The sequence below is a fragment of the Anolis sagrei genome, chromosome 4 (genome assembly GCF_037176765.1).
Source record: "Anolis sagrei isolate rAnoSag1 chromosome 4, rAnoSag1.mat, whole genome shotgun sequence".
In the NCBI taxonomy this organism is placed as follows: domain Eukaryota; kingdom Metazoa; phylum Chordata; class Lepidosauria; order Squamata; family Dactyloidae; genus Anolis; species Anolis sagrei.
The window spans coordinates 120,761,169-120,780,843 of NC_090024.1; the positions used below are offsets into that span (position 1 = coordinate 120,761,169).

A 19,675-nucleotide genomic window follows, 5' to 3' on the forward strand; every position below is an offset into this window, starting at 1 on the left:
ACAAAATTTTCCTTTTAAAAAGTTCGATATTTACGAAATTTCGTAAATGTGAAAAAAATTACAAAACATTAACGAATCGATTTCCGAAACAATAACGAATCGATTCGTTAATGGCGGACGCGACCGCGAAATACCCTAAAAAACCTCCAAAAACTTCTGAAGCTTCCCTCTCCCTCTGTTGTTGACTATTGGTGTGATATTATAATTTTTTTTCACTAATTAAACAAAAAACAACCATAAAACTTGCCCCAGACATGCGGAAATAATAACGAAACAACCTCAAAACAATAACGAAACGAATACAATAACGAAATATGAAGCATTTACAAAACGTATTTAAAAATTCGTTTTTTAAAAAAATTGCTCCAGAATGGTTCGTTATCGTTTTGTAATTAAAAAAATTAACGAATTATTAACGAATTACGAATTAACGAAACGAAACCGCCCAGCCCTAATAGCAGTACGTGTAATATTTGATAGTGCGTTTTGTGACTACAATAGACACAAAGCAGTGAAACTTTTCCAGTGATTGTTACTTTTGTTGATTGTGCTGCTGCTGCAAAACCAAGTCTGAAATAACTCGGGAGGGCCATACAGTAATGCTGGAATATAGTGATACAATATCACTGAGTTTGTCAATAATGACAAGATGGTCAGTAATCTTGAGGTCAATGGATTTGGCAAACATGTTAAAACAATTCGACACGGAAGGCAATTTGTTCTTTGTAAACAATATTGAATCTTTCCTTTCTTAGCATGGTTCTCCATTATAGAATATTACTCCTAGCTATAATCTTAACAAATGATGTGACCTCTCAACCACGTTGCTATGGGAAAAATGGAAAGAAAACATCAACTGGATAAAAAAAAATAGTAGTGAGCAATGAAGAAAATCTTTGTGTAATTCTGACATCACATGATCTGACTGGATGGGAGTAAAATTCCATGATGTTTGCCGAATTTCCATAGATGCTGATCAAGCTTTCCATTCTTGTTTTAGTATCTTAACCGGTGTTGCTGCTTTAACAACGAATGCTCTTATTTAACAACAAATGCTCTTAAGTACACTGAGACTTACTTCATGGTGAACATGTTGTTGTTGTTCATTCGTTCAGTCGTCTCCAACTCTTCGTGACCTCATGGACCAGCCCACGCCAGAGCTCCCTGTCGGCCATTACCACCCCCAGCTCCCTCAAGGTCAGTCCAGTCACTTCAAGGATGCCATCCATCCATCTTGCCCTTGGTTGGCCCCTCTTCCTTTTGCCTTCCACTTTCCCCAGCATAATTGTCTTCTCTAGGCTTTCCTGTCTCCTCATGATGAGGCCAAAGTACTTCAACTTTGTCTCTAGTATCTTTCCCTCCAGTGAGCAGTCGGGCTTTATTTCCTGGAGGATGGACTGGTTGGATCTTCTCGCAGTCCAAGGCACTCTCAGAACTTTCCTCCAACACCACAGCTCAAAAGCATCGATCTTCCTTCGCTCAGCCTTCCCTAAGGTCCAGCTCTCACATCCGTAGGTTACTACAGGGAATACCATGGCTTTGACTAGGCGGATCTTTGTTGCCAGTCTGATGTCTCTACTCTTTACTATTTTATCGAGATTGGACATTGCTCTCCTCCCAAGAAGTAAGCGTCTTCTGATTTCCTGGCTGCAGTCTGCATCTGCAGTAAGGTGAACATGTACAGTATCTAAAAAGTTATCTTGTAATACCTCTGAGACCAACTGAAAGAAATAAGTTGATAGTATAGGCTTTAGTCTACTTTATCAGATTTCATTCCTTTTAATATTATTTGGCAGAGAATGGCAGCCATGGAAGACTTAAACTCTGACACCTTCTCAAAAGATTGTTTCATTTCCTCTTTCTTTTCCCCCCTACTTATTCCTTGTAAAGCCCCGGAAGAACTGTTCCTTTTAAAGCACAGGATCAAAGTTTCCTGCGAATGACATTCTAGTAGAAAATGCTCACCAGCAGTTGCATTTTATAGAACAAAGCAGAGTGACACAGAAGGAGGGGGGGGGGTACAGTGCATTACATTCCTCAGGTGAAAGATGGTGTATGTCGGTGTGATGTCAAATCTGCTCGAGGCCCCTGCTGATCTGACCAGCTGCAGGGAGTTCCGCAGTTCCTGGATGGCCCGTTGGGCCAACTCTGATGAAATGTGCCCCAGCAGCAGCCTCAACCAAGGACTCTCTGCAACCTTGAGCTCTCTCCTTTTGCTTTCCTCCCCAGACCAAACATTGTAACAAAGCCCCTAATAAAGATTAATTGAATTGTAACCTTCACCTCTCCTTAGTGATACATTGTGTCTATTTCTTGGCTCAAAAGTATCCAATGCATGAATTTATCCTTTTTTGGGACACGGGCAGCCGCCGGCCCACCTGGGATGCCTTCCAGGCGTCCCAGGGAGGCCGAATCTGCGTTTCTTTAAACCGTGGATACGGAAACCCTTCGAGCCCCCGTATCTGCGAGTTAACCAAACGACTCCATTTTAGTGCCATATTTTTCTTAGCCTAATTCTATGCTAATTCTATACTAACACTAATTCTAACACTATCTGCCATCTCGCGTTTTGCATTTGCGGCTTCTCCTTTCTTTTGCTCACCAAAGTAGCGAGCCCTCTTTGGTGGGTCCGCAGGGTCTCTCCTTCAGGACGAGACCCTTTTAAATTCCTCCTCGACTTCAGGTGTGCCTATAATTTACCTGCCAACATATGGCAATCCCATGAATTTCATAGGTTATTTGTTCTCAGGCAAGGAATACACAGAAGTAATTTTGCCGAGCTTCTCTGAAATATAAACTAGAGCATCTGGTATTTATTGGTGGTTTCCCATCAAGTAGCAACCTTGCTAGGCTTGCAAAATCAGAAGGAATCTTTTTAATAGGTGCCTCATCTCTTGCCCTTCCTTTTTCTTTGCTCCTGATGTCACCTATAGAGGGAAAAAGCACAAGCACTGCATTTTTCATTTCCCATGCTTGTGAGGGAGAAAAATAGTTTCACCATGAATACAACAAAACAACTTCATAGTGTAGCTATGTTTCTCCCTCATAAATGAGAGAAATAAACCACATGGAATTTGTGATTTTGCTACCAGATGAGAAGAAGACAATAAAGGCAACCAACAGACAAAGAGAAAGGAAGAGCGGTGGAGGGAGGCAGTAAAGAAGCTCCTGAGTTCTCATCTCCACCTCTCTTCCTTTCCTTAAATATTTAATATAACCTGCCACCAACAATTCTATGATCAGACCTGCACAAAAGGTCCAATACCCCTTAAAATCCCAACCCTGTTCTTCACTACTCTAGCCTGAGTCCAACAGGCTGTGTTTCCAACTGAGACCAGCACTTCCAGCATTCTAGCCTGTGATGCCCCATTTTGCCACAGGTTAGTTTGGTAATTTTGGGGCATAGAGAAAGGAAACATGTAGAGGTTAAACCAGGGGTCCACAAACTTTTTAAACAGAGGGCCGAGTCACAGTCCCTCAAACTGTTGGAGGGCCAGATTATAATTTGAAAAAAGCATGAATGAATGCACACTGCACATATCTTATTTGTAGTGCAAAAAACTCTTAAAAACAATACAATAATTAAAATGAAAAACAATTTTAATAAATATAAACTTATTCGTATTTCAATGGGAAGTGTGGGCCTGCTTTTGGCTGATGAGATAGGATTGTTGTTGTTGTTGTTGTTGTGTGCTTTCAAATCATTTCAAACTTAGGTTGACACTGAGCGAGGGTCGGGTAAATGACCTTGGAGGGCCGCATCTGGCCCCCGAGCCTTAGTTTGAGGACCCCTGGGTTAAACACTTGGGAGCAGAAATTAGTGGGTTTTTATTTTTACTCTGATGTGGTATTGCATGTTACCCCTTTCTCAAAGGGCCTCATCACACCCACATTACTCGCTGCACTCCTTACCTCATCCCACGGGGGGAAGCATTGGCTTTTCCCCTATTCTTCTCTATGGAACACATGGTTCCTCCCATGTTCCAAGGGAAGCGTCCTAGTACACTGCCAGGATGCTTCCTCTATAGAGTCCCTCCAGAAGTTGACTTACATCATCTGATGGCATCTGGCAGGCTCCATGGAATAAGTGTCCTGGCAACATGCCAGGATGCTTCCTTCTTTTCATGTGATGAAGCGGTAAGGCTTAGACGCAGAGCATCTGTAGTCTCAAGAATTTGAGATAACTAGTGCTAATGAGATGAAACATTCCCCAAGAGATGTAACTGTAGGGGCTCAGCCTGTGATTGTTTCTTTGCCACAGGATTCAAAGGAGAATGATCATGAACCTGCAGAGGTTCCAATGCCTGAGTTAAATGATCAGGTTTCTGCTGACACTCAGGGGTTTGTGAATGGAGATGATGATCAAGAGAACACAGTTAGCCAGAGTGAGACTGAAGATTCTGGGATAGCTGGTTCACAAGGCAAAGATGCCTCGGTGCAGGCTGAGGTCGGACAGTCAAGGTTAGAGAGAGATAACGAAAGGAATGTACTAATTGCCTAACCGAGGGAGGCATTGTTTGATGCATTATTTGGTGCTCATCAATTCTTCCTCTTCATCCTGGAAAGAAGTGACAAGCAGAGTGCCTCAAGGTTCTGTCCTGGGCCCAGTCCTGTTAAACATCTTTATTAATGACTTAGACGAAGGCTTAGAAAGCATGGTCATCAAGTTTGCAGATGACACCCAATTGGGAGGGATAGCCAATACTCCAGAGGACAGGAGCAGGATTCAAAACGATCTTGATGGGCCAAAACTAACAAAATGAAGTTTAACAGTGACAAATGCAAGATACTCCACTTAGGCAGAAAAAATGAAATGCAAAGATACAGAATGGGGGACACCTGGCTCGAGAGCAGAATGTGTGAAAAAGATCTTGGGGTCTTTGTGGACAACAAGTTAAACATGAGCCAACAATGTGATGCGGTGGCAAAAAAGCCAATGGGATTTTGGCCTACATCAATAGGAGTATAGTGTCTAGATCCAGGGAAGTCATGCTACCCCTTTATTCTGCCTTGGTCAGACCACATCTGGAATACTGTGTCCAATTCTGGGCACTACAATTGAAGAGACATATTGACAAGCTGGATTGTGTCCAGAGGACGGCGAATAAAATGATCAATGATCTGGAGAACAAGCCCTATGAGGAGTGGCTTAAAGAGCTGGACATGTTTAGCCTGAAGAAGAGAAGGTTGAGAGGAGACATTATAGCCATGTATAAATACGTGAGAGGAAGTCATAGGAAGGAGGGAGCAAGCTTGTTTTCTACTGCCCTGGAGACTAGGATGTGGAACAATGGCTTCAAACTACAAAAAAGGAGATTCCATCTGAACATTAGGAAGAACTTCCTGTGTGAGAGCCATTCAGCCATGGAACTCTCTGTCCTGGAATGTGTTGGAGGCTCCTTTTTTTGGAAACTTTTAAACATAGGCTGTATGGCAATCTGTCAGGGGTGCTTTGAATGCAATATTCCTGCTTCTTGGCAGGGGGTTGGACTGGATGGCCCATGAAGTCTCTTTCAACACTATGATTCTATGATTCTATGATCGCAAAGGCCAAATTTATCAGGATTGCCATCTGGATTTAGGGAGAAGGAGCTCAGCAAGATTGAGAGAGAAGAGGGGTCAGGGAGAGGTTTCCCAAGAGAAACGGAATGCTTCTGCTATGGCTTTCTGAGTGAATATAGGGCTTGTGAATCTATACACTTCAGTGAGTCCAATGTTTGGTTTTTATGCCTGATCCATGCCTTCCTGTTCATATTGAGATTCATGTATAATCCTGCCTTGAATTCATGTTCATGCAGAGATTTTTGTAAGCTGTTAGTCTTGGTTTCAAGCTCCTCCATTTGGATTATTTTGCTTCAAGTTTGCTCCTGTTTCTTCAAGGGACTTTGGTCTTTACAACCTTCTGGAACTGAAAGACTTTACTCCTGTGGACTTGTTTATTGGATTTTGGGACTATTCTGTTTCCTGACTTGGGTTTTGACTGGATATCATGACATTGCTCTATTGATTAATCTGTGGACATTTCCTTATTCCTTGTTTGAATGCTTTTGACCTTTTTTGACTATTGCGATATTAATCTTCAATAAACTGCTTTGCTTATTAAAGAACACTGGTGTGTTTACAGGTTCAAAGATGCCAACCCCAGACTTGGTGTGCAACAGTAGCATGTATGAGCATGTATGAGTCTTTGTCCTAAGAAGGCCTTACTGGTACATTTCTTGAGAAACTGCAAGTTGCTTCTGGTGTGAGCAAATTGGCTGTCTGCAAGGATGTTGCCCAGGGGATGCTTGGATGTTTTTGATGTTTTTCCATCCTTGCAGGAGGCTTCTCTCATGCCCCTGCATGGGGAGCCAGAGCTGACAGAGGGAGCTCATCCGCGCTCTCCCTGGATTCAAACCTGTGACCTGTCGATATTCAGTTCTGCCAGCACAAGGTTTTAACCCACTGTGCCACCGGGGGTTCCTAATAGCTGGATGAAATATTTACATTTCGGTTAAGACTTAGCAACAAAGTCTGGCAAAGATTGATTGCAAAAGACTGACAAAACACCAGGAAAAAATAGAGAAAGGGAAGTGCAACTGTTGTACATTGCCCTTCCATTTTTTAAACTATGGGAAGGTCTTAATTTGACTAAAATGTGGGGTCTTAATTTGACTTAAAGTTCAAGTTCACTTTATTATGGTCAATGACCAGTTCTAGAGAAGAGAGACAGAGTCCTACACAAACACATCAGATTTAGGGGATGAGAGGGGTTCAAGAACAAGACTTCTCATTAGGGATAACTTATCCCACACCACCATGCCACATAAGCCTTTATTTTTGCATTTTAAAGAACAAGTGGAATGGAACATGATGCGTAAAGGCACAGCATGAATCTGAAGGAAAGAAGACTGCAGTGAGTGCATAGCAAATGCTTAGCAAATGTTTGGCTGTTTTCTTTCATCTCATGTTAATGTGCTTTAACAGCTCCTCTCCCAGAGTTCTCATTGAGATGAATAAGCATTCCCCGAAGAGTGAGAAACAAACACCCTTCCTTTGGCAGGCTTTGAGGGGTGAGGGTAGGGAAATGACCAACATGTTATAGGAGGTAATATGGTGTTGGTTTTTGAGTCACATGCTGGGTACTGCATGTTGTAAATAATATGTCTTGAATCACTATATCCCTGAGAGGTGGACAGGAATGACGTACAATATGATGTTGTACTCTAACTTGGCACACAGAGCCCCCATGGCTAGCAAAAAATACTGGAGGTCTTTTAGGGGAAATTCATCTTGATTTGGGGGAGTTGTAGTTGAGCTACATCCAGACAGCACTGTGAACCCAAACACCAATGGATCTGGACCAAGCTTGGCACACTTACCTGATATGCCGACACTTGATTGCTGGATGGCTTTGGGGGGAACTGACCTTTCTTTCTGGGAGTTGTAGTTCACCCACAAACAGAGAAACTGACCTCCAGCGATGATGATGAGTTGATAGGGGGTGAGGGCCGGGCGCCAAAGGCTCCATGAATGGCCACACCATGTGGGGAATCCTCTGCCCGTCCCTTGCTCTCTTCTGAACTTGGAAGGGGGTGAGGGCCGGGTGGCAAAGACTCCCCAAACAGGCCGGCCACGCAGGGAGCCCTCCGCCCGGCCCTCACTCCCTTCTGAGATCGGAAGGGGGTGAGGGCTGGGCAGCAAAGGCTCCCCAAATGGCCAGGCCACACGGGGAGCCCTCTGCCCATCCCTCGCTCTCTTCTGAACTTGGAAGGGGGTGAGGGCCGGGTGGCAAAGACTCCCCAAACAGGCAGGGCACGCAGGGAGCCCTCTGCCCGGCCCTCACTCCCTTCTGAGCTTGGAAGGGGGATGAGGGCCAGGCAGCAAAGACTCCCCAAACAGGCAGGCCATGCAGGGAGCCCTCTGCCCGGCCCTCACTCCCTTCTGAGCTTGGAAGGGGGATGAGGGCCAGGCGGCAAAGGCTCCCCAAAAGGGCCAGGCCACTTGGGAGCCCTCCACCTGGCCCTCACTGCCTTCTGAGCTTGGAAATGTTTTCCATGAAACTTTTTCATAACATTGCACAGGATTCCTAAAATAGTCTTGAAGTGACCAGAACTTTCTGTACAGATTGTAATCTATCGGAATGGAACTACTGTATACTAACAGCAAAAGCTGCCCAAATGGCCAGACTACGCGGGGAGATGTCCGCCCAACCCTTGCTCCCTTCTGAGCTTGGAAGGGGGCAAGAGCTAGTCAGCAAAGGCTCCCCTAACGGCTAGGCCACTCGGGAGTCCTCTGCCCGGCCCTCGCTCCCTTCTGAGTTCAGAAAGGGCAAAGACCAGGCTGAAAAGCTCCCCAAATGGCCAGACCACATGGGGAGCTCTCTGCCTGGCCCTTGCCCACTTCTGGGCTCAGAAGGGAACTAGGGCTGGGAGACAAAAGCTCCCCAAAAGGGCCAGGGCATGTGGGGAGCTCTCCGCCCAGCCCTCGCTCCCTTCTGAGCTCAGAAGTGGGCAAGGGCCAGGTGGCCAAGGCTCGCCAAATGGCCAGGCCACGTGTGGCCTGGATGTCTGGGGAGCCATTGCCACCCTGCAGTCCAGTCTTCTTCCCACGTGCACTTTTGCTTCCAAACTCCTCCTCCTGCTTCCCCACAGCCCTTTGGGAAGAGCAGGAGGAGGAGCCAACCAGGAGTGTCTAGTTGTATGGCTGGCACAGGGGGTCAGCAGTCATTTTGGAGGGGGGGCAACCAAGGTGGCTTCACGACCTCCCAAAAATGGCCCAACAACCCCCCTGGGGGTCATGACCCCCAGGTTGAGAACTGCTGCTTTATATGTTTAGCATGTAATCTTGTCCAATAAATGAGGCAATATCCTTTGTTATTCCCCTTCCTTACTATGACTTTGCCTTCCATATTATTTCCCTAAGTTTTAAAATTTGGATTTGTGACTTCCAATTTGCCCTTGCATTTCTTGTGTCAAAGCAGATAGACCTAATCTTCTCACGCTAATAATGACCAACAAGGCACCAATCAAGAGAAATCTTTGTTGTTGGTAATTTTGTTGTTTTGCTGAAATGAATATTCTGGGTGAATATTATTATAATGTGTTGGCCAGAATCCTTGATCAAAGTGTGTGTTATACAGCTTTACTATGTAGGTACATAGTAGATACTCTAAGAAACTCTGTTAGTGAATTGTGAAGAGTGTCGGATACACTTTAGAAAGTCCTAGGTGATATCCCAGTGACAATGGGACAAATGTGCATTGGTCCCAAAAACATCACTCACTTTCCTGGCTCCTCTGTATACTAACAGCATCTTTTTAATGGATACAGACATTACAAAGCTATCTTATTTTAAATTATTCCAGAAAGAAGTTTCCAATAGAATACCCACCAAAGTGGTTCAAAATGGTAAGAATTATAGGAGTAATTTAACATGATTGCAATTTTTAAAGCATGTCTTTTTATTTCTTTGTTTCTGCAGAAGTTGATATGAAAACAAATCTTGAATTAATGTCAAAGAATATAATACAAAATATATTCTCTTTAGGCATACATTCTCAACCTTCGCTTGGATATGTGAAATTGAGAACCCTATTTATTTTATATATTTTAGGCCCAAGTACACCACAGAAGAGAACTTTCCAAACATTTGATGTTGGTGATACACAACAGTCAATACAAGACAGTTAAAATAAATCTCATAACAGAAAATAAACAATAACAGTAACACAAGCATTTAAAAATCTATGGCTGGGCCAAATGTAATGATTTAAAATTTAAAAAATAATGCTGGGCATGAACAATAGGCCTGGGTGGTTTCGTTCGTTAATTTTGTAATTTGTTAAATATTCTTTATTTTTAGCAATTACAAAACGATTACAAAACATATTTTCAAACCCGGAAGTGTTTTTAAATATCAAAACGGCATCCTCCATTTTTTTACGGGCTTCCGCCCATTTCGGAAATGACGTTTTAGGGATGGAGGATGCTGGGTGCGCTGGGAGCCAATCCTGCGCTCCCAAGCACCGTGGCTGATTGTGATTGGGCGGGCTGCCCTTTAAAAGCGGCTCCGCGTGGCCGCATTGCTCATTGCTGGGGAAGGCGAGGAGACGGGAGGTTCGGGAGGGAGGCTTGGCTTGCATTCATTCATTGCTTGCATTCATTCATTCCCTGGGCTGGGAGCAGCGGGGAGGCTTTGCCGTTTGCTCCACAACAGGGCAAGCATTTTTAAATATTTCTGAAAAATATCTTTCTTTTATTCTTAAAAAAATTCAAAAAATATTCTAAAAAAAGAAAAGACCCTTGTGTGCCTGTGTGTGTGAGTTTGTCCCTGTCCTGTGGCTGTGTTCGCTCCACAACAGAGCAAGCATTGTTAATTTTCCATTTTTAAATATTTCTGATAAATATTTCTTTTTTAACGAATCGATTCGTTGCCACCTTAACGAATCGACCCCCATCTTCATAACGAAGTTTCAGAGGTGATTTGCGCATGCGCGGGGGGTCCGCCATCTTAACGAATCGATTCGTTAATATTAACGAAATTTCGTAAATACTGAACTTTTTTAAAGGAAAGTTTTGTAATTATTTTAAATATCGAAACGCAAAAACCCCCCAAATACAAATCGATTTTAGAAACAATTTTTTGCGTTGTTACCCAGGCCTAATGAACAAGGTAGGATATAACTGGGATAGAGTTTTCAGAGAGAGATGGGGGCACGCAGGCAATCCTAAATCAGTGATAAAATGCATGTAGAGAGAATATTGCTGAGAGTTTTCCTTATTCTGGGAAGGCACACTGGAACAACTACGTTTTCAGGCTCCTAAAGACTGCCAGAGTTGAGGCATGTCTGATGTCCTTGGGAAGTGAGTGCTAGAGTCGATGGGCCACCACCGAGAAGGCCCTCTCCCTCGTCCCCACCAATCACACCTGCGATGGAGGTGGGAGCGTGAGCAGGGCCTCTCCAGAAGATCAAAGAGATCGTGTACACAGAAATGCGGTCACGCAGGTAGGCGGGTCCCAAACCTTTCAGGGCTTTGTAGGTAAGAACCTGCACCTACAAAACCTGCACATAAATCAACCTCTTAGGAGATATATGGACATTTATATAATAATGAAATGTATGGAGACAGAACCTATTTCATGAAAACATGTTTATATTTTTAAAAAATATATGATTTACTGCTTATTTCATACAGAATGATAGGCTTCTCTTTACATTCAAGCAGTACACCTACCCATTGCAGCTGGCACACTAATGAGTCTCAACACACAGTTTGGAAAGCTCTACAGTAGAGTAATGCTGAAAGATATAGAAAATGTCTAGAGAGGTCATATATTGTCGGAGGTGGAAAAATGAATCTACAGGTCTTATGAATACAAGATATATTACATGATTTTATTTGTTGCTTTATGTAAAATGATCAATGTTGTCTAGACTTGTAATTTTTTTTTACTAAAATTAAGATTAAACACTTTGGAAGGGTTTTAGCTGCCATCCAGATCTACTTTGAGATGTTTATTTTACATTCAGAAGCAAAATAAGAGACACAGATTGTGAGTCCTTTCAAAAAAGTGCCTAAAAATTTTCCAGCACTATGTGGTCATTGGTCGGTAGCTTGAAATCACATCTCTAAAAGGGTGTGGTCCAACAGGATGTTCTAAATCCTAATGCCACCTGCTGAATTAATCACTCTGACAGATTATCTAGGAAATCAAAGAACCATCTGATTCTTCACACAGACATGCCGTTCTTAAATACTTCCTCCCCCAAATACCATTATTTAAAATAATAACTTAAATAAAACTGAAACTATGTTATATATGAATTACATCTTTAGATTACATCCTTAAATTCTAATCTAAAAGAAATCAGATTAGATGTGTGTAAACACCCTGCTGGGAATGTAGTTAGAGCAACATGTTACAGCTGAAATGCTAGTTTACTTGTAATGTTGTTATCAAGCAAAATTTAGGGGTCTTTGCCAGGAGGCCAGGTGTGTAGCCGGGGGGGGGGGGGGCGCTTAGGGGGCTTCAGCCCCCCCCCCCAAATTCCCATGATGGTCCGCGAGAAGGCCTTACTGGTGCATTATTTAAACTGTTATGTTTATTCATATCATGATCTGATCACCATGCTCAATATATCCCATATGCATGGAGGTATTGGGGTAACGATACAAAAGGTTTGCTAGGGTAGACCCTCTTTCACTCAGACTCACCCCCCCCCCCCAAAAAAAAACCTAAATCCTGGCTACGGGCCTGTTGAAGACTAAAAGTTTCTTAGGTTTTGACTGGAACCTGTAATTCAAGCACTGAGCTACTTCTGAAACCATAACGCTTTGTACAAGTATTACTGCAACCATTATGCTTCTGTGCCTGTTCTAAGTAAATACATAAACATCTTTCTTTGTTCTTACCAAACAAAAGCCTCTGTGTGCCTTGTAAAGGTCCCTTACCTTTTTCAGCCAGGATTGCAGGGCCTAGAGTAAGTCTGCCAGCTAGTTTGCAGCTTAGGTGGGCCTGGCGAAGCAGCAGTAGCCATTTTAGATCAGGGAAGGCACCATCTTAGAGAGAGTTTAGAGAGGGGGAGTGTCTTAGGCCTGAGTCAGCAGAGATCGACCAGGATTGGTTTAGAAAAGGGGGCGGAGTTTAGAGAGGCTTGGAGGGAAAAAGAGCCTTTTAAGTCAGAAAGAGGGAGTTGAAGTTGAGAGTTTGAAGAAGAAGGGTGTTTTAGAAGTTTGTGGTTTAGGAGTTAGGAGAGGGCAAAGTTTGCCAGTGGTTTGCCAGCAAGTTAGCTGAAGCAAACTGAACAGCTATTAGGGATATAGCTGGGTTGTAGCTAGATAGGACTAGGTTAGTGTATCTGAGCTACAGAAGAAATCCTGACAGAGATTCAGTTCCTGTTAAGTTTTCTTGTTGGTGAAGAGAAGACTTCTCTATTTGTAACAAACAAAGCTACGCTTTCAAGACAAAAGACTTTCTGTAACAGCCAAGATATTGAACTGCACTTACTTTCCTGTTTTCAATCAATAAACTTTCCTTGATTATTTAAATTTCAAAGCCTGAGTCAAGTGTGCCTTTGTGGCTGAAGTTTCCTAATCCATTTTAACTGGGTTTTTTTCAAAAGAAAAGTAATAGGACACAGTGCCTGGTGGTCTCAAAAGATCTTTAAATTTTGGACAGCTAGAGAGTTCCCTTACATTACAGTTGGCGGCAGTGGAAGAAACTTAAAAAATACCCCACAGACATCATAATTGTTTCCAGTGATGTGGGATTGATTATAGTATATCCCCATCTTTACAATTGTGTATAGATGCTCGAATACGCTAGTGCCCGGTTCTTTATAATTGGTGTACAGCAGTGTGGGATCTGATATCGATTGATCCCGCCGAAGCCACATGCCTCACCTACAAATTACACATATAAGGAGGTAGCCTGGTGAAGAGTTCTATATCTGGTGGCAGCATGTACTTAAACTTTAAGAAGAATAAAGGGAACAGAATCCTCTACAGTTGAGTGAGACATAGTCTGATATTCCTAACATAGAATCATAGAATCATAGAATCAAAGAGTGGAAGAGACCTCATGGGCCATCCAGTCCAACCCCCTGCCAAGAAGCAGGAATATTGCATCCAGCCTCTGTTTAAAATCTTCCAAAGAAGGAGCCTCCACCACACTCCCGGACAGAGAGTTCCACTGCTGAACAGCTCTCACAGTCAGGAAGTTCTTCCTCATGTTCAGATGGAATCTCCTCTCTTGTAGTTTGAAGCCATTGTTCCGCGTCCTAGTCTCCGGGGAAGCAGAAAACGAGCTTGCTCCCTCCTCCCTGTGGCTTTCTCTCACATATTTATACATGGCTATCATATCTCCTCTCAGCCTTCTCTTCTTCAGGCTAAACATGCCCAGCTCCTTAAGCTGCTCCTCATAGGGTTTGTTCTCCAGACCCTTTATCATTTTAGTCACCCTCCTCTGGACACATTCCAGCTTGTCAATATCTCTCTTGAATTGTGGTGCCCAGAACTGGACACAATATTCCAGGTGTGGTCTAACCAAAGCAGAATAGAGGGGTAGCATTACTTCCCTGGACCTAGACACTATGCTCCCATTGATGCAGGCCAAAATCCCATTGGCTCTTTTTGCTGCCACATCACATTGTTGGCTCATGTTTAACTTGTTGTCCACGAGGACTCCAAGATCTTTTTCACACATACTGCTCTCAAGCCACGCATCCCCCATTCTGTATCTTTGCATTTCGTTTTTCCTGCCAAAGTGGAGTATCTTGCATTTGTTGAACTTCATTTTGTTAGTTTTGGCCCATCTCTCTAATCTGTCAAGATCGTTTTGAATCCTGCTCCTGTCCTCTGGAGTATTGGCTATCATCTATTAGGATATATCTTTTACAATTTGGTGGCAGAGGTGGGATGAAAAAGAAATGGTCCACTCTGCCTGAAGATTGTTTTGCCTTGCTCTAATTCATTTTCCATCATACAAGAAGATGTTAAATAGAAAGGGGGCTAATATGCACCCTTGTTTGACTCCCTTTATGGCCTGAATCAAGTTCGACAGAAATCACCTGTGGTCTTTTACTTGGCATAGGCTTTGGTTGTTGAATTTCTTAATAAAAAAAAGAAGCCTTGGGTCAGTATTAAGGGCTGCTAGTTTCCCCCAAAGCTTTTATCTGTTCAAGGAATCAAATGCCTCCTTGAGATCCAAGAAGGCCACACTTAGTTTATTAGGGCTATTTTTAGAATATTTATTAGCTAAGTAGGCCAAGACATGGACCTGATCTAATGTTGATTTCCTTTTGGAAAATCCTGCCTGCTTGGGGCCAATTATGTTGTTTTGGTTGGCCCATATCTCTAATCTAGTAAAGAGAAGCTTGGCATAAATCTTCCCTATTATAGAGAGCAGGCTAATAGGTTGATAGTTTGCCGGGTCATTTTGGTCTCTTTTTTAAAATATTGGGACAATTACGGAGGAGGTCCATGGCATCGTCCCTTGTAAAAAGCTTTGCTAGCAGGTTTGCCCACAATGATGGGTTTGTCTTCAGTCTTTCAGGGATAATGGCATCGTTGCCTGGAGTCTTATTTGACTTTAAGTGGATGATTTATTGACATGTAACCGGCTCCTAGCTTGGTCCCACTGGAACTTCACTATCACCCTTTTCTTGGGAAGGGTTATTTTTGGCATACACTTTTGAGAAGTACTCACCCCATCTCTCTAGGGAGATGTCTGCCCTGGATGGTCCCTGGTATTTTATTTGTCGTGTCAGAGCAACCAGTCCATTATATATTACATTTCTAACAGAACAAAGCAAACAGACAGAAAAATACACATCTTGTGAGTTTGGTAGTTGGTTAAATGTCCTTTGACCAGTAGGCCTGGGTAACAACGGAAAAATTTGTTTCTAAAATCGATTTGTATTTGGGTTTTTTTTTTGTTTCGATATTTAAAATAATTACAAAATTTTCCTTTTAAAAAGTTCGATATTTACGAAATTTCGTAAATGGTAAAAAATTAACGAATCGATTTCCGAAACAATAACGAATCGATTCGTTAATGGCGGACGCGACCGCGAAATATGCTAAAAAACCTCCAAAACCTTCTGAAGCTTCCCTCTCCCTCTGTTGTTGACTGTTGGTGTGATATTATAATTTTTTTTCACTAATTAAACCATAAAACTGGCCCAGACATGCAGAAATAATAACGAAACAACCTCAAAACAATAACGAAACGAATACAATATCGAAATACGAAGCATTTACAAAACGTTTTTGAAAATTGGTTTTTTTAAATAATTGCTCCAGAATGGTTCGTTATCGTTTTGTAATTGAAAAAATTAACGAATTATTAACGAATTACGAATTAACAAAACGAAACCGCCCAGCCCTATTGACCAGTATCTGGCCACTTGGAGTGCTTCCGGTGTTGCTGCAAGAAGGTCCTCCATTGTGCATGTAGCAGGGCTCAGGTTGCATTGCAGCAGGTGGTCAGTGGTTTGCTCTTCTCCACACTCGCATGCCGAGGATTCCACTTTGTAGCCCCATTTCTGAAGGTTGGCTCTGCATCTCGTGGTGCCAGAGCGCAGTCTGTTCAGTGCCTTCCAAGTCACCCAGTCTTCTGTGTGCCCAGGAGGGAGTCTCTCATTGGGTATCAGCCATTGGTTGAGGTGCTGGGTTTGGGCCTGCCACTTTTGGACTCTCGCTTGCTGAGGTGTTCCAGCGAGTGTCTCTGTAGATCTTAGAAAACTATGTCTAGATTTAAGTCGTTGGCGTGCTGGCTGATACCCAAACAAGGGATGAGCTGGAGATGTCTCTGCCTTGGTCCTTTCACTATTGGCTGCTACTTCCCGGCGGATGTCAGGTGGTGCAATACCGGCTAAGCAGTGTAATTTCTCCAGTGGTGTAGGGTGCAGACACCCCGTGATAGTGCGGCATGTCTCATTAAGAGCCACATCCACTGTTTTAGTGTGGTGAGATGTGTTCCACACTGGGCATGCATACTCAGCAGCAGAGTAGCACAGCGGAAGGGCAGATGTCTTCACTGTATCTGGTTGTGATCCCCAGGTTGTGCCAGTCAGCTTTCGTATGATATTGTTTCTAGCACCCACTTTTTGCTTGATGTTCAGGCAGTGCTTCTTGTAGGTAAGAGCACGGTCCAGAGTGACTCCCAGGTATTTGGGTGCACTGCAATGCTCCAGTGGGATTCCTTCTTTGTATCATTTGTTTGTGATGCCTCCAGCAGCTGCTTCCAATCAACTATGATGCGGGATTTATGTTTTTGGCCTATAAGCAGCTGGAGCTGTTGCTTAGACTCTCTAATTGATATAAGGAGAAGGTCGTTTGATGTAGAGCGATAATCATTACGCACTCTTTATCGAACCAGTTTTTTGGTCTGGCACTAACTTGCCTCAGCGTTCTTACCTAGGAGTCATTCTGGATGGTGCTCTGACTTACAAGAAGCACTGCTGGAATGTCAAGCAAAAAGTGGGTGCTAGAAATAATATCGTACGAAAGCCAACTGGCACAACCTGGGGATCACAGCCAGACACACGCTTATGCTTTGCTACTCTACTGCTGAGTATGCATGCCCAGTGTGGAATACATCTCATCATGAAAAAACAGTAGATGTGGCTCTTAATGAGACATGCTGGATTATAATAGGATGTCTACACCCTACACCACTGGAGAAATTATACTGTTTAGCTAGTATTGCACCACCTTACATCCATCGGGAAGTAGCAGCCTGTAATGAGAGGACCAAGGCATTGACATCTCTGGCCCATCCTCTGTCCGGATTTCAGCCAGCAAGCCAGCACCTTAAATCAAGAAAATGATTCCTAAGATCTACAGAGATACTTGCAGGAACACCACAGCAAGCAAGAGTCCAAAAGTGGCAGGTGATAACCCAGAACCTCAATTAATGGCTGATACTAAATGAGAGACTCCCTCATGGGCACACAGAAGATTGGGTGACCTGGAAGGCACTGAACGAGATGCTGAGCTAACCTTAAGAAATGGGGCTACAAAGTGGGGTGTGGAGAAAAGCAAATCACAGACCACTAACTACAATCCACAGGCACAAGGGAGGACCTTTTCACTGCGACACCAGAAGCACTACAATCAAATCAAAACATTTATTTTGGTCATTGACCAGCACAGGAAACAGTGTCACATTTCCATACAAACCTGGCATGTTTGCCACATTAAAAATATAAATATAAATATAACTACTAAAAACACAATATGGGTGAGGGAGCAGAAGGGGAAACAGGGTAAAAACATACAATGCCCAAATCCATCACCAAATTGTAGCTCCAGGGAAGAAGATTACTGGACACACAGTTGACTTTTGGAACTAGTCATTCCCTGGCGGATTTTGTATGCTGCTGCACAGAACTTTGCGACATTGTAGGTTGTAGCTAAATTAGTATCTGCAAGTAGCATGGAGATATAAAACTGTCCCGAATGGCCTGGGTGCTTGTCTATCAGAGGTAAGATAAGCCTGGCACGGGTATCCCTGTAGAACGGGCACATGTTCTATTGTTTCTACATGACCCGAGTCACAGGGGCAGAGTCTCTCTGGGAAAGGGATCTTCCGGTAGCGGCCTTCGAGTACAGCTGATGGGAGAGCGTGGCATCGGGCCAGGGTGAAAGCCCTTCGATGAATAGGAACCTCTAAGTATGTTAAATATGCCATAGGGGAGGCAAGGTATCTGCTGTCTTCACTGATAAGGAAGGTTGGAGCCGAGGCCAGATCTAGTTGGCGCTCTGTGTCTGTGATACGTTGTTTAATAAGTGCTTTGGCTTGACTGTAATCCATAGCTAATAGTAGACCTGGAGAAAATCCCAACGAGGAGATTTTGGATGCTACCGCCTGCTTCCATGTGGATTGGAAGTCATCCTTCATGGTTAGTGGGGCAAGGCCAAGGGGTGCACGGGACAGTCTGAGCCAGAGGTTAAGTATGGCCACCCACACCCTGGCCTCCACTTTCATAAAACCCGTCTCTAGTCGCAGGGTGGCATTAGAAACGCATTTAGGGACCTGCAAGGCCGATCTCAGAAACTTGGACTGAACCAGCTCTAATGGGGCAAAACTGGGGAAGGGGCCCAGCTGAGCACCATACAAGAGTTGGGCTAATGACTTGGCTTCAAACAGCTTGAGCGCTGCCGGTGTGAAGTGGCCCCATCTTGTCCTGAGATATTTAAGAATGGCAATTGAGCTCCCCTGCGTGGTGTTGGATACTTGATCCCCATGAGCTCTTCTGCTACCATTAGATTGGAAAACTACACCTAGATATTTGAAGGATGTAACTACAAATAGCCAGCTTCTGGTCAAAGGACATTTAGCATAATGCCAAGTTTTTAATTTTGTGTTTTTAAATACATTATAACTGTACCCGATTCGCTTCCGACATGATAAATAAATAAAATCTAGTGGGTTTCCATGACCAAGCAGAGATTTGAATTCTGTTCTCCATAGTCATGGTCCAACACTCAAACCACCATCCCACACTGGCTCAGAAATGTCTAGTAGAAACTTTAAAATTTAAAATTTTAGAGCAGTGGTCTCAATGTGTGCTCTGTGGAGCAGTTGGGGCTCCGCAAAGCATACTGAAGGGTTCTGTGGTTTCCTCCCCCTCTAAGCTTTCCTTCCTCTTTCCTTATCACCCCTTCCCCTCGCGACCGAAAGTCTTTTCAACCTGCTTCCCTTGCCACAAAAAGCCATTTCCCCTCAGTCCCTTCCTCCTCACTTTTTTCCTCGCTTCCTTGTATTTTTTCCTCGCTTCATTTGCCTTCAAAAGCCTTCCCTTCTATTTAGGAGTACACAATGCATGCTTCCATAACCTCATTCCTCAAACCCAGAATCCCTTGAAAGGAGGAAAGGAAAGGGTCCCGGGAAGGATGCTTTCTTAACAACCCTCAAACCCTTCACCCTCAAAGCCCCTTTTCCTTGCTTTCTTCCTTGCTTCTAAAACTTTACTTCTGGATTGCCTCTGGGGTCTTCCAATGAAAGTTAAGCTTAAGTGGGTCAAAATGTTTGCCCATGCCTGATTTATATACATTATATATGATATAATACATAATGTAATATATAAACATTTCTTGGGGCTCCACAAGAAACATTTGCTTGAAAAAGGGCTCTGCGGCTGAAAAAGTTTGAGAACCTCTTTTTCTTCTTCCCCCCTCCCTCCTCC

At 43.4% G+C, this 19,675-nt stretch overlaps 1 protein-coding gene across 3 annotated transcripts in view; it reads right to left on the reverse strand.

Moving 5' to 3' along the window:
• The window catches only part of PRG4 (proteoglycan 4), a 71,160-nt gene extending 58,513 nt beyond the window's left edge, over positions 1 to 12,647 (reverse strand). For all 3 annotated transcript variants that reach the window (XM_067467609.1, XM_067467608.1, XM_067467607.1), the window contains exon 1: positions 12,435 to 12,647. The gene's annotated coding sequence lies outside the window, so the exon portion shown is untranslated. The remainder of the gene's footprint in view (positions 1 to 12,434) is intronic.
• Between the last annotated feature and the right edge of the window lie 7,028 nt (positions 12,648 to 19,675).